This window comes from Macaca nemestrina, chromosome 2, assembly GCF_043159975.1.
Source record: "Macaca nemestrina isolate mMacNem1 chromosome 2, mMacNem.hap1, whole genome shotgun sequence".
Taxonomy (NCBI): Eukaryota; Metazoa; Chordata; class Mammalia; order Primates; family Cercopithecidae; genus Macaca; species Macaca nemestrina.
Window position 1 is genome coordinate 24,449,041 of NC_092126.1, and position 12,951 is coordinate 24,461,991.

At 46.6% G+C, this 12,951-nt stretch overlaps 1 pseudogene; it reads left to right on the top strand.

Annotated features, from left to right (window-relative positions):
* The first annotated feature begins 12,334 nt into the window (after window positions 1-12,334).
* Window positions 12,335-12,432, top strand: LOC112427899 (U6 spliceosomal RNA; annotated as a pseudogene).
* The last annotated feature ends 519 nt before the right edge of the window (window positions 12,433-12,951 follow it).

Below are 12,951 nucleotides of genomic sequence, written 5' to 3' on the forward strand. Positions count from 1 at the left end.
AGGGGAAGGTCTCCTTTCATCCGTCCCCATCTCCTCGCTGGCCTCCACAGAGTAACCACATTTTCTCCCAACACATTATGAAAATTTTCAAATACACAGAAATAATAATTTGGTGGTCAGTACCTGTATACCCCAAATCTAGATTCTACAATTGCTATTTCACATAATTTATCACATATCTGCCCGTCTATCCATGTATCTATTCACCCATCAATCCATTGTTTTAAATATGTATTTCAGAGTAAATTGCAGACATCCGCAATGTGCTCCCAACAATCCCCTCAATACTTCAGTATGCATAGCATCAACTAAACTTTAATATTTTTTATGTTTTTGTCTTTTAAGACAAAAATCTATATCCAATAAAATATACACCTCTTAAGTGTACATTCACTGGTTTTGACAAATGCAAGAAATAAACATAAACATCACCCTAGAAAGCACCAACCCCCTTTCCAGGCAACCATTGTCCTGATAATTTTCTACCATAGATTATTTTTTCCTGTTCTAGAGCTTCTATAAATGGAATATTATATAGCTATACACACATGAATGTACTCTTTTGTATAGGATAGCAGTTTTTGGCTGACTTCTCCCTATACACCCCCACACACCCACACAGAGGTCTGTTCACTTTCTTTTTACCAGGGGCATCATGCCTTGTGCACTGTCCCGAGACTTGCTGAGTTGTCAGGATGTGACGGTGTGGACCAGAGTGTCTGGAAACCCTCCTCTGACCCTAGCTGAGCCGCTTTGGACAAGTGATTTAACTCATCTGTGCTCCAGTTTCCTCTTCTGCAAAACAGGAAGGATATTACCAGTGCTGACTTCTTGGGTTGGCCTGTGGCTTACATGGCCAATACTTGGAAGAACCTGGAACAGGGCTGGCCCACAATGAGGGGACTGCCCTGAGGCTACTAGAGCCACCTTAACTATATATGCACACAGAAAGCTAAAGGTTCCTGTTTTCTATTCCTAAAAGGATGTGCCACACAGTGGAAGTAAGAGGGATGATTAACATAGTCTCCATACAGAAGTTTCATGGGAGCTTACGTCCCCTGGGTGGCCTGGGACTTAAAAGTGTGGAAGAGAGGGAGCTTGGCTGCCTTGCTTTGGGCTGAGATAAATTCAGATTAACATACACCCCGTGTCTCCCTTGCAGGATCAGGCTGAGGCTGGGATGTCACTGAGATCACAGCCTTGCTTGGCATCTTCCCTTCCTAGTCCTGCTCTCTCCAGTTCCTTCCAGGCGTCTCCTGGGAGCACTTCCATAGTCAATCCCTTGTTCATGATCTCCACCTTGGGCTGCTCCTGGGGACCCACCTAAGATGAGACTTTAGTCCATTTATGCTGCTCTATCAAAATACCTGAGACTGGGTAATTTGTAAGGAACAGAAATTTATTTTCTCATGCTTCTGAAGGTGGAGAAGCCTAAGATCAAGGTGCCAGCAGGTGCAGTGTCTGGGGGCACTGCTCCCTGCTTCCAGTACAGTGCCCTGGTACTGCATCCTCCAGAGGAGAGGACATCCTCTCACATGTCCTCCCATGGCAGGAGGCCGAAGTGCAGGCAAGTGAGAAGTGCTGTGAGAAGCCTCTTTAATAAGGGCCTTAATCCCATTCACAAGAGAGGAGCCCTCAGGCCTACTCAGCTGTTAAAGGCCTCACCTCTTCATACCATTACATGGGCCATTAAGTATCAACATCTGAATTTTGTTTTTTGTTTTTGGTGGGGGAGTATTTACATTTTTTCTTTTACTTTTATTTTAGGGCACACATGCAGGTTTTTTAGGCAGGTAAATTGTGTGTCATGGAGGTTTGGTGTACAGATTATTTCATCGCCCAGGTGATAGGCATAGTACCCGACAGGTAGCTTTTCAGTCCTCACCCTCTTCCTTCCCTCCACCCACAAGAAGCCTCCAGTGCCTGTTTTCCCTTCTTTGTGTCCACATGTACTCAATGTTTAGCTCCCACTTATACGCGAGAATGTGCGGTATTTGGTTTTCGGTTCCTGTGTTTGTTTAGGATAATGGCCTCTAGCTCCATCCATGTTGCTGCAAAGGGCATGATCTTGTTCTTTTTTATGGCTGTGTAGTATTCCATAACACCTGAATTTTGGATTTTGGCAGGGACACATTCAAACTACAGCAGATGGTGCTCAATGCATTTGTTGATGACTCCTAAGACTCAGCCACACCTGCAGGCAAGGCCTACCCAGGCTCCGACCCCCTGGCTCTACAGCACAGCCAAGGCAGGAGGCCTGGGTGAGGAAGCATTTGCAGGGCAGGACTCACCGCTCATCTTCCTGGGCCTTCTTTTTCTTAGGTAAAATGGGAGGCGGGTCCCAGGTTATCTGAAAGATCTCATTAAAGGACCCTGTGGGTCAAGGTGGGGCTTCATCACAGTCACCTTGTGTGAATGTGGCTGTTAACATAAACTTGTGAAGGTGAGGGAGGCTTGGAGAGAATTCAGACAGTGAGCGGTGCCACAGCGGGCCTGAGCGATGGCGAGGCGCAGGAGGGCGCAGAGTCACAAAAGGCACCATCTCTGAGACAGCCAAAAAGTTTTTAAAAACTTTCGGAATCCACGGCAGGGAGGAGTGGACAGTGGACCTGGGCGAGAGTGGGAGCCTGGGGGACGAGACAGCTTGGCGGTGTTGAGTGGGTGGGGCCACTCGGGGGACGGGGCGGGGTGACACGCAGGGCTGTCCGTGCTGGCAGCCGGATACCACCGTGAGTGCCGTGACTGCCAACTCAGCAGCACCTGCGGGTAGCACCAGTGATGGCCTATTTAGGGCTGTGGGGAGGGAGTCCGTGTATGTTAAGAGCTGGGAGCGCAGCCCGCCTCAGACGGTGCTATGTTTACTGTTAGGTTCATCTGCACGGACACTAAGCGTCCCGCTCGGATAGCGCCGTGGGCTTCACTCTCCAAGCAGGTGCCTGACTGTGTCCATTTGGAGGACTCCAGAGAGGGTGCCTGAGGAAAAGTCAGGAATGGATTTCAGCTCAACAAGTATTCTCTGATTCTAACGAATGCCTAGTTTTTCTGGTTTGCACTGCATGCCGGCTCTGCAGACATAGAGAACGCTGGAGTGGGGGCCCGTACCCAAGTGCTCCCTGTCTGGTTTGGGGGAGGTGCTGACAGGAGTTGGGGCACATCCCGCAATTTGGAGGGCGTGGAAGTTGGTGGGGTGTCATTGCTCCTTCCCTGTTTATGCGGAGCCCTAGAGGATCTGCGGCCAGGGTAGGGCCCCAGTCAGCAGGCGCTGGGGCTGGAATGAAGGAGACCCTCCAAGGAGTTGCCGCCTTCCAGAGGTGGAAGAGTCACTCCTACCCAGGCTTACCTCCGGCCTTGGGAGGCTCTCGCCACAGAGGCTGCTGTGCCCAGAGGAGTTACTGGCCTGAGGAAGGCAACGCAGGACGGAGCCCGGGGAGCCCACTGAAGAGCCAGCTCCCCCACTCCCTTGAGGGCTACACAGGGATGGAGAATGATGCATTTTGCCGGGCCCCACACTGGCTGAGGAGGGGGAACAGTGAGTTTCTCAGGACCTGCTCACCCACAGCTCTGCCCAGAAGAAGAGGCCAGTATCAGGAGAAGTGATGAGGGATCTGCCCAGAGGGAAGGGGATGGAGCGTAGGTGGCCAGGGCCAGCCAGGAGAGGGAGGGAGAGAGATTGGGAAGGGGGTAATGTTTTAAGGCAATGCAGTCTACACCTGTGGGAGAGGCTCTGGGGTGCAGCCAGGCGGGTTGGCCCACAGCACTGGGACTCCTAGGCTCAGCAAAGACCTCCCGTCCTAGCTTTGCCCAAGAGTAGCAGAGCCCTTACCCTCAAGCACCATCTCAACTCTGACAGTGAGCTCATGTCATTGGCCCTTGTCGTCAGTGAGGGCCAGAAACCAGAGGGTCCCTGGCTCCTGTTCTGGATTGTGTGAGACCCTCAGGACCCTAGGAGCAGGGAGGGACAGACGATCTCAGCTCTATGGTAAGCTGGGGTGGGACTCAGCTGATTATACTTGGTTTAGAGAAACAAAGAAATAGGATATGAGAGACACACCAAGCTGCGGAGTTCAGGCTCGCAACCTTGCAAGCTGAACTAAACAGAACAGAGACAACTATTAAATACTTAAGTCAACACTGTGGGATTGAAATCATCCTAGGGAGAAAGGCACGGAGCTGCCCACCATTCATTACAAGGTGAGCAGACGCTGGGATAAAGGCCAGCTTGCGGCTCAGCTCCCTCAGGGGCCTCCTCAGGAGGCCAGTCCTGGATACCAGCCGCTTCCTCTGCCTAGAACTCACCCTGGTCAACCCATCTCCAGGTCTCGCCAAACCTTCTCACCAATGCCCAGCATCCCAGCGAGGTGGCTCTCTTGTTACTCTCTGCTCAGGCACATGCGTGGCTTCCTCCCAGGAATCCACGGATCAATGTCATCAATGCGTGGATTCCTCCCGGGACCTGGGCTTACTGTCAGGATGTCTGTCTTGTTCACTGTCTTACCTACAGCCCCTACCCCTGTTCCCACCATGGTGTTAAGAACCTAGTCTTCCCTTCACAATAGGTGTAGAGTGACTCTGTGGTGAAATCATGTTTTCAGTGTTTACCCAATGCACTTTCTCTCCTGGCTGCTCTTCCTCTTCACCCCCAGCTCCCCTGCCCTTTGCCTTGAAGCCTGGAGCTAGCTGGGTCTTGCCCTGCCAGGGAAGAAGGAAGCCACCAAACCCCAAAGCAGAGTCCTGACCGAACCAAAACCTTTTCGTGGTGATGGGGAATGTTTATTATCTTGATTGTGTATACGTAAGTCAAAACTTATCAAATTGTACACTCTAAATATGTGCAGTTGATGGTGGGCTAGGCTTTTGAATATTTTAAGCAGAGAGAAGTTCTGAAAGCCTGGTGCTTAAGAAAGAAAAGTGCCTTTAGAATTATAGACTTTGTTAAAAATATCAAGAGCTGGAGGTGGCGGATGCAGACACTGGAACTAGAGGGTGGTTCTCAAACTCTGGTCTGGTCAGAACCACCGAGGGAGCTGGTGGTTTCTGATGTTGGTGGTGTTTCTGATGCAGCAGGTCTGGGGTGGGGCCCGAGCCCGTGTCTAACAAGTCCTCAGGCGATGCTGATGCTGCTGGTCCAGAGACCACACTTTGAGAACACTGGTCTCAAATACAGAAGGAGTGAGGATGAAAACGTGAGTTTCTCACTTTGAGAGATAGGAGTTCGCTAGCTGGGAAGGGAGGGAGACTTGCAGTGAGCGGGGCCACAGCTTAGAGGCAAATGGCCAGTGTTCTGTGCCTCTGCTTCAGCGTGAACTCCATATGGCGGGGGGAAGGTGAATATCTCGGATCAGTCAGGAGACTTGAGAAGGAAGTTGGGATGGCCTGGCTCTCCAGGGTAAAGCCTGGGACACCTAGTCCTCCTGGAGAATCCTGCATGGAGACCTGGGGGCAGTGGACTAGCAGTGTCTTGGGGGCAAGGTGGAATTTCAGAGGCTTGGTGGACCAGCAGTGGCCTTGTGGTTGGGACAAGCAGGGCATCGGCCTGACTCCTGCAGGGCAAGGACATCAAAAACAGCTGGCAACACACAGAAAAGGCAAGTCCCACTGGCAGAGGCCAGCAAGGACAGAGCCAGCAGATATGTGCACAGCCTCTCAGGAACTTAGATCGCCTGCGGCATGGTTACCCAAAAGAACATGATTTTTAAACTGGAAGCCACCAGTTGTTTTAAATTGGCAAGATTAAGTTTTCCACCTTCAGCAAAAAATGAATGCACAAGGACTAAGTTACTTTTAGTAAAAGACAAATGAAGAGAGTTCCTTCTTTGTGCATTTGAATTGCTGATGTTGCGGTTATTCAACTTTAAACTTGTTAGAAACATATTTGGTTTGCACTGCTGTGGGCTAAGACTAGCATGTCTTCATGAAGGAGTTCAAGTCTTGGAGGTTTGGTGGGATTTTGGACATCAGAAAGGAAAACAGAATGTGAAAAAGCCCAGAGATAATAAAGCTCAACCCATAACCTTGATGTGGGTGATAGAACTGGAGGGAATCTGAATTCTGCCTCTGTCTCCCACACCTCCAGTGGATGTAGGAAGCTCTAAGCCAAGGTCGGCGGGATGCTGAGCAGAGTTGGGGGTTCCAGGTGGGTGCTCTGACCTAACTCTAGTTCTCACCAGCTGAAAGGAGTGTGCTGGGTCACCCAGGGAAGCCACAGCTGTCAGCACATGGGGCTGGTGGAGCCCAGTCAGGGTTGTGTTTGGGATGGGAGCAAAGAAAGAGGTACCCAAGAAGACAGTCAACTTTGGGATTGAGTAGTCATTGACCACACATGATTCATTCACACCCATCATTCAGTCATTATGCATGTTTGTAACACACACAGAAGGAAATCTTGCTGCTAAAATGAAGGATTTAGAAATAAGTTGCACTGGTAATGCAGGGGAAATCCCATCATCCCTGGGGCCTTCCAGGACCAGCTGTTGCTGCTGCCACTTCTCCTTCTCCTTCTCCTTCTTCTTCTTCTTCTTTCTCTTCTTCTTCTTCTTCTTCTTCTTCTTCTTCTTCTTCTTCTTCTTCTTCTTCTTCTTCTTCTTCTTCTTCTTCTTCTTCTTCTTCTTCTTCCTCTTCTTCTTCTCCTTCTCCTCCTCCTCCTCCTCCTTCTCCTTCTTCTCCTCCTTCTCCTTCTTCTCCTTCTCCTTCTTCCTTTCTTCTTCCTCTTTCTTCTTCCTCTTTCTTCTTCCTCTTTCTTCTTCCTCTTTCTTCTTCTTCTTTCTTCTCCTTTCTCCTTCTCCTTTCTCCTTCTCCTTTCTCCTTCTCTCTCTTCTTCTCCTTCTCCTTATTCTTCCTCCTCCTCCTCCTCCTCTTCCTCTTCCTCTTCCTCTTCATCATTATTACACTTTAAGTTCTGGGATACATGTGCAGAATGTGCAGGTCTGTTACATAGGTATACACGTGCCATGGTGGTTTGCTGCACCCATCGACCCCTCATCTACCTTAGGTATTTCTCCTAACGCTATCCCTCCCCCAGCCCCCCACTCCCTGACAGGCCCTGGTATGTGATGTTCCCCTCCCTGTGTCCCTGTGTTCTCATTATTCAGCTCCCACTTATGAGTGAAAACATGCTCTGTTTGGTTTTCTGTTCTGTGTTAGTTTGCTGAGAATGATGGTATCCAGCTGTCCAGCTTCATCTATGTCCCTGCAGAGGACATGAACTTATCCTTTTTTATGGCCACATAGTATTCCATGGTGTATATGTGCCACATTTTCTTTATCCAGTCTGTCCAGTCTATCATTGATGGGCATTTGGGTTGGTTTGCTATTGTGAACAGTGTTGCAATGAACATAGATGTGCATGTATCTTTATAGTAGAATGATTTATAATCCTTTGGGTATATACCCAGTAATGGGATTGCCGGGTCAAATGGTATTTCTGATTCTAGATCCTTGAGGAATCACCACACTGTCTTCCACAATGGTTGAACTAATTTACACTCCGACCAACAGTGTAAAGCGTTCCTATTTCTCCACATCCTCTCCAGCATCTGTTGTTTCCTAACTTTTAAATGATCGCCATTCTAACTGGCATGAGATAGTATCTCATTGTGGTTTTGATTTGCATTTCTCTAATGACCAGTGATGATGAACTTTTTTTCATATGTTTGTTGGCTGCATAAATGTCTTCTTTTGAGAAGTGTCTGTTCATATCCTTTGCCCACTTTTTGATGGGGTTTTTTCTTGTAAGTTTGTTTCAGTTCTTTGTAGATTCTGGATATTAGCCGTTTGTCAGATGGATAGATTGCAAAATTTTTCTACCATTCTGTAGGTTGCCTGTTCACTCTGATGATAGTTTCTTTTGCTGTGCAGAAGCTCTTTAGTTTAATTAGATCCCATTTGTCAATTTTGGCTTTTGTTGCCATTGCTTTTGGTGTTTTAGTCATGAAGTCTTGTCTTGAATGGTATTGCCTAGGTTTTCTTCTAGGGTTTTTATGGTTTAAGTCTTTAATGCATTTTGAGTTAATTTTTATATAAGGTATAAGGAAGGGGCCCAGTTTCAGTTTTCTGCATGTGGCTAGCCAGTTTTCACAACACTATTATATAGGGAATCCTTTCCCCATTGCTTGTTTTTGTCAGGTTTGTCAAAGATCAGATGGATGTAGATGTATGGTGTTATTTCTGAGGCCTCGGTTCTGTTCCATTGATCTATATATCTGTTTTGGTACCAGTACTGTGCTGTTTTGGTTACTGTATCCTCATAGTGTAGTTTGAAGTCAGGTAGTATGATGCCTCCAGCTTTGTTCTTTTTGCTTAGGGTTGTCTTGGCTATGTGGGCTATTTTTTGGTTCCATATGAAAATTAAGGTAGTTTTTTCTAATTCTGTGAAGAAAGTTAATGGTAGCTTGATGGGGATAGACTCGTTCTATAAATCTATAAATTACTTTGGGTAGTATAGCCATTTTCATGATACTGATTCTTCCTATCCATGAGCATGGAATGTTTTTCCATTTGTTTGTGTCCTCTTTTATTTCATCGAGCAGTGGTTTGTAGTTCTCCTTGAAGAGGCCAGGACCAGCTTCTTTGAACCAGCTTCCTAAAAAACAGGAAGTTCTCAAGGTCAACTTCCTGGAGATGGAAGCTGAGGCCACAGATTGTAAAAGCCTTGGCCTCAGGGGACCCTCTCCAGGTTCTGAAAGGGGCTTCTTCAAACCTCTGTGTGTGGAGTCATTTTGTTCTGAAGAGCAGCTCCTTCCTGGCCCTGCACCTTGAAGCTCTCCCTGGGATGCTACAACATAAGGGGCACATGTTCTAGACACGTGTTTATTTCTCTTTTGTATCCTGTCTTCATCCCCTCAGAAGGTCTGTCTTGAGTTCCTAGAACACTGTGACTCCCTCAAGCCAGACTTTGCCAAAACCAAGATACCCACTTGCCTGAGTGGAAGAGGTGTTACTGAAACACCACGGGTTCCATCTGGGTCCCATTACTCACCACACAGAGAGCCAATCACTGAGACGAGTATCACCAGGGAAGAAGGCTTTTGATTCAGGTGACGTTATCCTGGAGAATGGCAGATAAGTCTCAAATCCGTCTCCTCAATGGACTAAAATTGGGCGTTTATATAGATGGGAAGGAATGGAATTGTGTGTGGGAAAACAGGAACTAGGGAAGGGTAAGAAAAACGAATAAAGCGTCTGGTGTCTTACTGTCTGGATGCAGTGATCTGGTGAATTTCAGTCCTTTGCCTAAGGGTCAGTTTCCTGAAGAAGGAACTCAGATGAGACAAATAAAAGTTTCAAGTTTTAAGATGGGAGTGTCAATTTCAATGTTTACTCAAGAAAATCATAAAGGTCAGGCATGATGCCTCACACCTGTAATCCCAGCACTTTGAGAGACTGAGGCAGGAGGATTGCTTGAGGTCAGGAATTTGAGGCCAGCCTGGGCAAGATGGTGAAACCTCGTCTCTACAAAAAATACGAAAATTAGCCTAGTATGGTGGCGCATGTTACCACATGTGTGGTCCCAGCTATTTGAGAGGCTAAGGTGGGAGGATCACCTGAGCCTGGGGAAGCTGAGGCTGCAGGGAGCTGTGATCACACTTCAACCTGGGCAACAGTGAGAACCTGTCTTAAAAAACAAAAAATGTAATTTACATATTTAATTCCCACATGTATTATATTTGACTTGTATAGGAAAATAAAGATCCTGTTGCATCTCAAACAGGATCTAGAAAACATGTTTATACTGGTAGGAGAATCAGTTGAGTCCAGGAAGTTGAGGCTGCAGTGAGCCATGATCACACCACTGAACCCCAGCCTGGGCAACAGGTTCATTAAAAACAAAAAACAAGCCAGGCACAGTGGCTCATGCCTGTATTCTCAGCAGTTTGGGAGGCTGAAGCGGGTGGATCACATGAGACCAGGAGTTTGACACCAGTCAGGCCAACATGACGAAATCCTGCCACTACTAAAAACACAAAAATTAGCCAGGTGTGGTGGCGGGGACCTGTAATCCCAGCTAGTTGGGTGGCTAAGGCATGAGAATTGCTGGAACCCGGGAGGTGGAGGTTGCAGTGAGCTGAGATTGCCCCACTGTACTCCAGCCTGGGCGACACAGTGAGACTGGCGACCCAGTCTCAAAAACAAAACAAGATAAAAAACAAGAAACCCCATAAATATCAGTTATATGGGACAATAGGGCTGGATTCAGAGGGGAGCCCAGTTTTCAACTCTTCTTTGAACTTCCTGCTTCCTCAAAAGGCCATTGAGCTGGGAAAGATTTGGGACTAAAGACCTGTCTCAGGAGTCTTACCCTGAGCTAAAGGCCACTTGAGTTGGGGCCATTACTTACCTTGGTTGGAGGCAGGTAGCAATGTTTGCTGCACTTTGGAGAGTCTTTTTTTTTTTTTTTTTTTTTTTTGAGACGGAGTCTTGCTCTGTCACCCAGGCTGGAGTGCAGTGGCCGGATCTCAGCTCACTGCAAGCTCCGCCTCCCGGGTTCACGCCATTCTCCTGCCTCAGCCTCCCGAGTAGCTGGGACTACAGGCGCCTGCCACCTCGCCCGGCTAAGTTTTTGTATTTTTAGTAGAGACGGGGTTTCACTGTGTTAGCCAGGATGGTCTCGATCTCCTGACCTCGTGATCCGCCGTCTCGGCCTCCCAAAGTGCTGGGATTACAGGCATGAGCCACCTCGCCCGGCCTGGAGAGTCTTAACATACCTCTTACGGAGGAGATGGACACTGGTGCAGGGTGGCACTCTGGTGCTGCACATGTTGCCAAGAGCCTGTCTGCTCCTACCAGGCCAGATAGCATGAGTGATGCCCCCACAGCCCCTCCCTGTGGACTTAGGAAGGTAGCCTTCCTACTTTTGCACACAGCAACTTAGGGCAAATCTGTCAAGCATATTTTGCATGTCGAAGCATAGGTCTATTTGGATTATCCTTCTTCTACTTTCTCCTGACAGCTTCCTTTCCAAGAAATCAAGAAAGAAAACAAAAGTTAGCCACGGGTGGTGGCTCATGCCTGTGATCCTAGCACTTTGGGAGGCCAAGGCAGGCGGATCACAAGGTCAGGAGTTCAAGACCAGCTGGACCAACACAGTGAAACCCTGTCTCTACTAAAAATACAAAAAATTAGCTGGGCATGGTGGTGGGCACCTGTAATCCTAGCTGCACACGAGGCTGAGGCAGGAGAATCATTTGAATGCAGGAGGCAGAGGTTGCAGCGAGCTGAGATTGTGCCACGGTATACCAGTCCAGGCGACAGTGCAAGACTTTGTCTCAAAAAAAAAAAAAATAATAATAATTAGTCAGGTGTGGTGGCGGGCACCTGTAATCCCAGCTACTAGGGAGGCTGAGGCAAGAGAATCACTTGAACCCAGGAGGCAGAGGTTTCAGTGAGCCGAGATTGTGCCACTGTACTTCAGCCTGGGTGACAGAGTGAGACTCCATCTCGAAAAAAAAGAAAAAAAAAAAAGCTGAAAACATTTATAAGAAAAAAAAGGGAAGAAGGAAATTGCAGAATATGCAACAATTAAGTAGTAGGTAGTTGGTCTTCTGGGGAAAAATATTACATCCTATTTGCCAACCTTTGTTGATGATCTGAGTGGTCACTCTCTTGATACCATGAGATAACACTTCACACTCACTAGGATGGCTACAATCAAAATCACAATAGTTGGCAAGGACATGGAGAAATTGGAAACTTCATAAGTCATTGCTGGTGGAAATGTAAAATGGCGTAGCCACTGTGGGAAACAGTTTGGAAGTTCCTCAGCTAAACATAGTTACCACAGGACCAGCAAGTCTACTCCTAGGTATATACCTAAAAGAATTGAAAACATATGTCACACAAAACTTGGACATGAATGTTCATAGTAGCATTATTCATATTAGCACTAAAGTAGAAACAACTCAAATGTCCATCAATTGATGAATGAATAAATAAAATGTGGCATATCCTACAATGGAATATTACTCAGCATAAAAAGGAATGAAGTATCAATACATGCTACAACATGAATGGACCTTAGCAACATGCTAAGTGAAAGAAACCAGACCTAAAAATTGTATGATTCCATTTATATGAAATTTCCAGAATAGGCAAATGCACAGAGGCAGAAAATAGATTGGTGGTTGCCAGGGTCTGAGGTCAGGAGATGGGAAGTGAGAGCTTATGGGCACGGAGTGTCTTCTGGGGATTGTGAAATGCTCTGGGAGAAGACAGTGATGATGGTTGTGTGACTTCATGTATGTACTAAAAACCATTGGAATGTACACTTTACCAAGGTGAATTTTATGGCATGTAAATTACATCTCAATTTTGAAAGCCTCTTCATTAAGAACACAAGAGCTTGCTCCTGTAGCACATATACTAAAATTGGATGATACAGAGATTAGCATGGCTCCTGCACAAAGATGACACACAATTCGTGCAGCAGTCCATGTTCATAAAAAGAACACATTTGCACTCCAGCTTACACATCCCCCTGATCATCTTTGATTCTAGTAATTTTTCCCCCCTCTGGTAAAACCCCCAAGAGGTTTAATACTACCGTTTTCTAAATCGCTCAACGGAGTGACTAGAATGGTGTCTAATAAATTCTTTTTTTATAATGAAAATGCAATAATTATTTTATATTTAGGGCATCTGTTGAAGAGGGGGATTGTTACACGATCATGTTCCTGTCTTAAACAGGGATTTAAACAGTTCCTCTGATCTTTTAAATATTCCAAAAGAGTATTTTTGAAACTGCTGTTTAAATGAAGAAAGTAGGATTCAAGAAGGTGCAGCTTCAAAGCTGGAATTCATACAGCCATAGAGAAGTTTATAAAGCTGTATCACATAATAAAATTAAAGTGTTCCTACCAATTATAAGGGCATTCTTTTGTGACTAAAAGCATTTCTTACAGTGTTCAAACATTTCTTAGTATACTAAAGAGAAGGGAAACATTTCACATGTAGACTTTA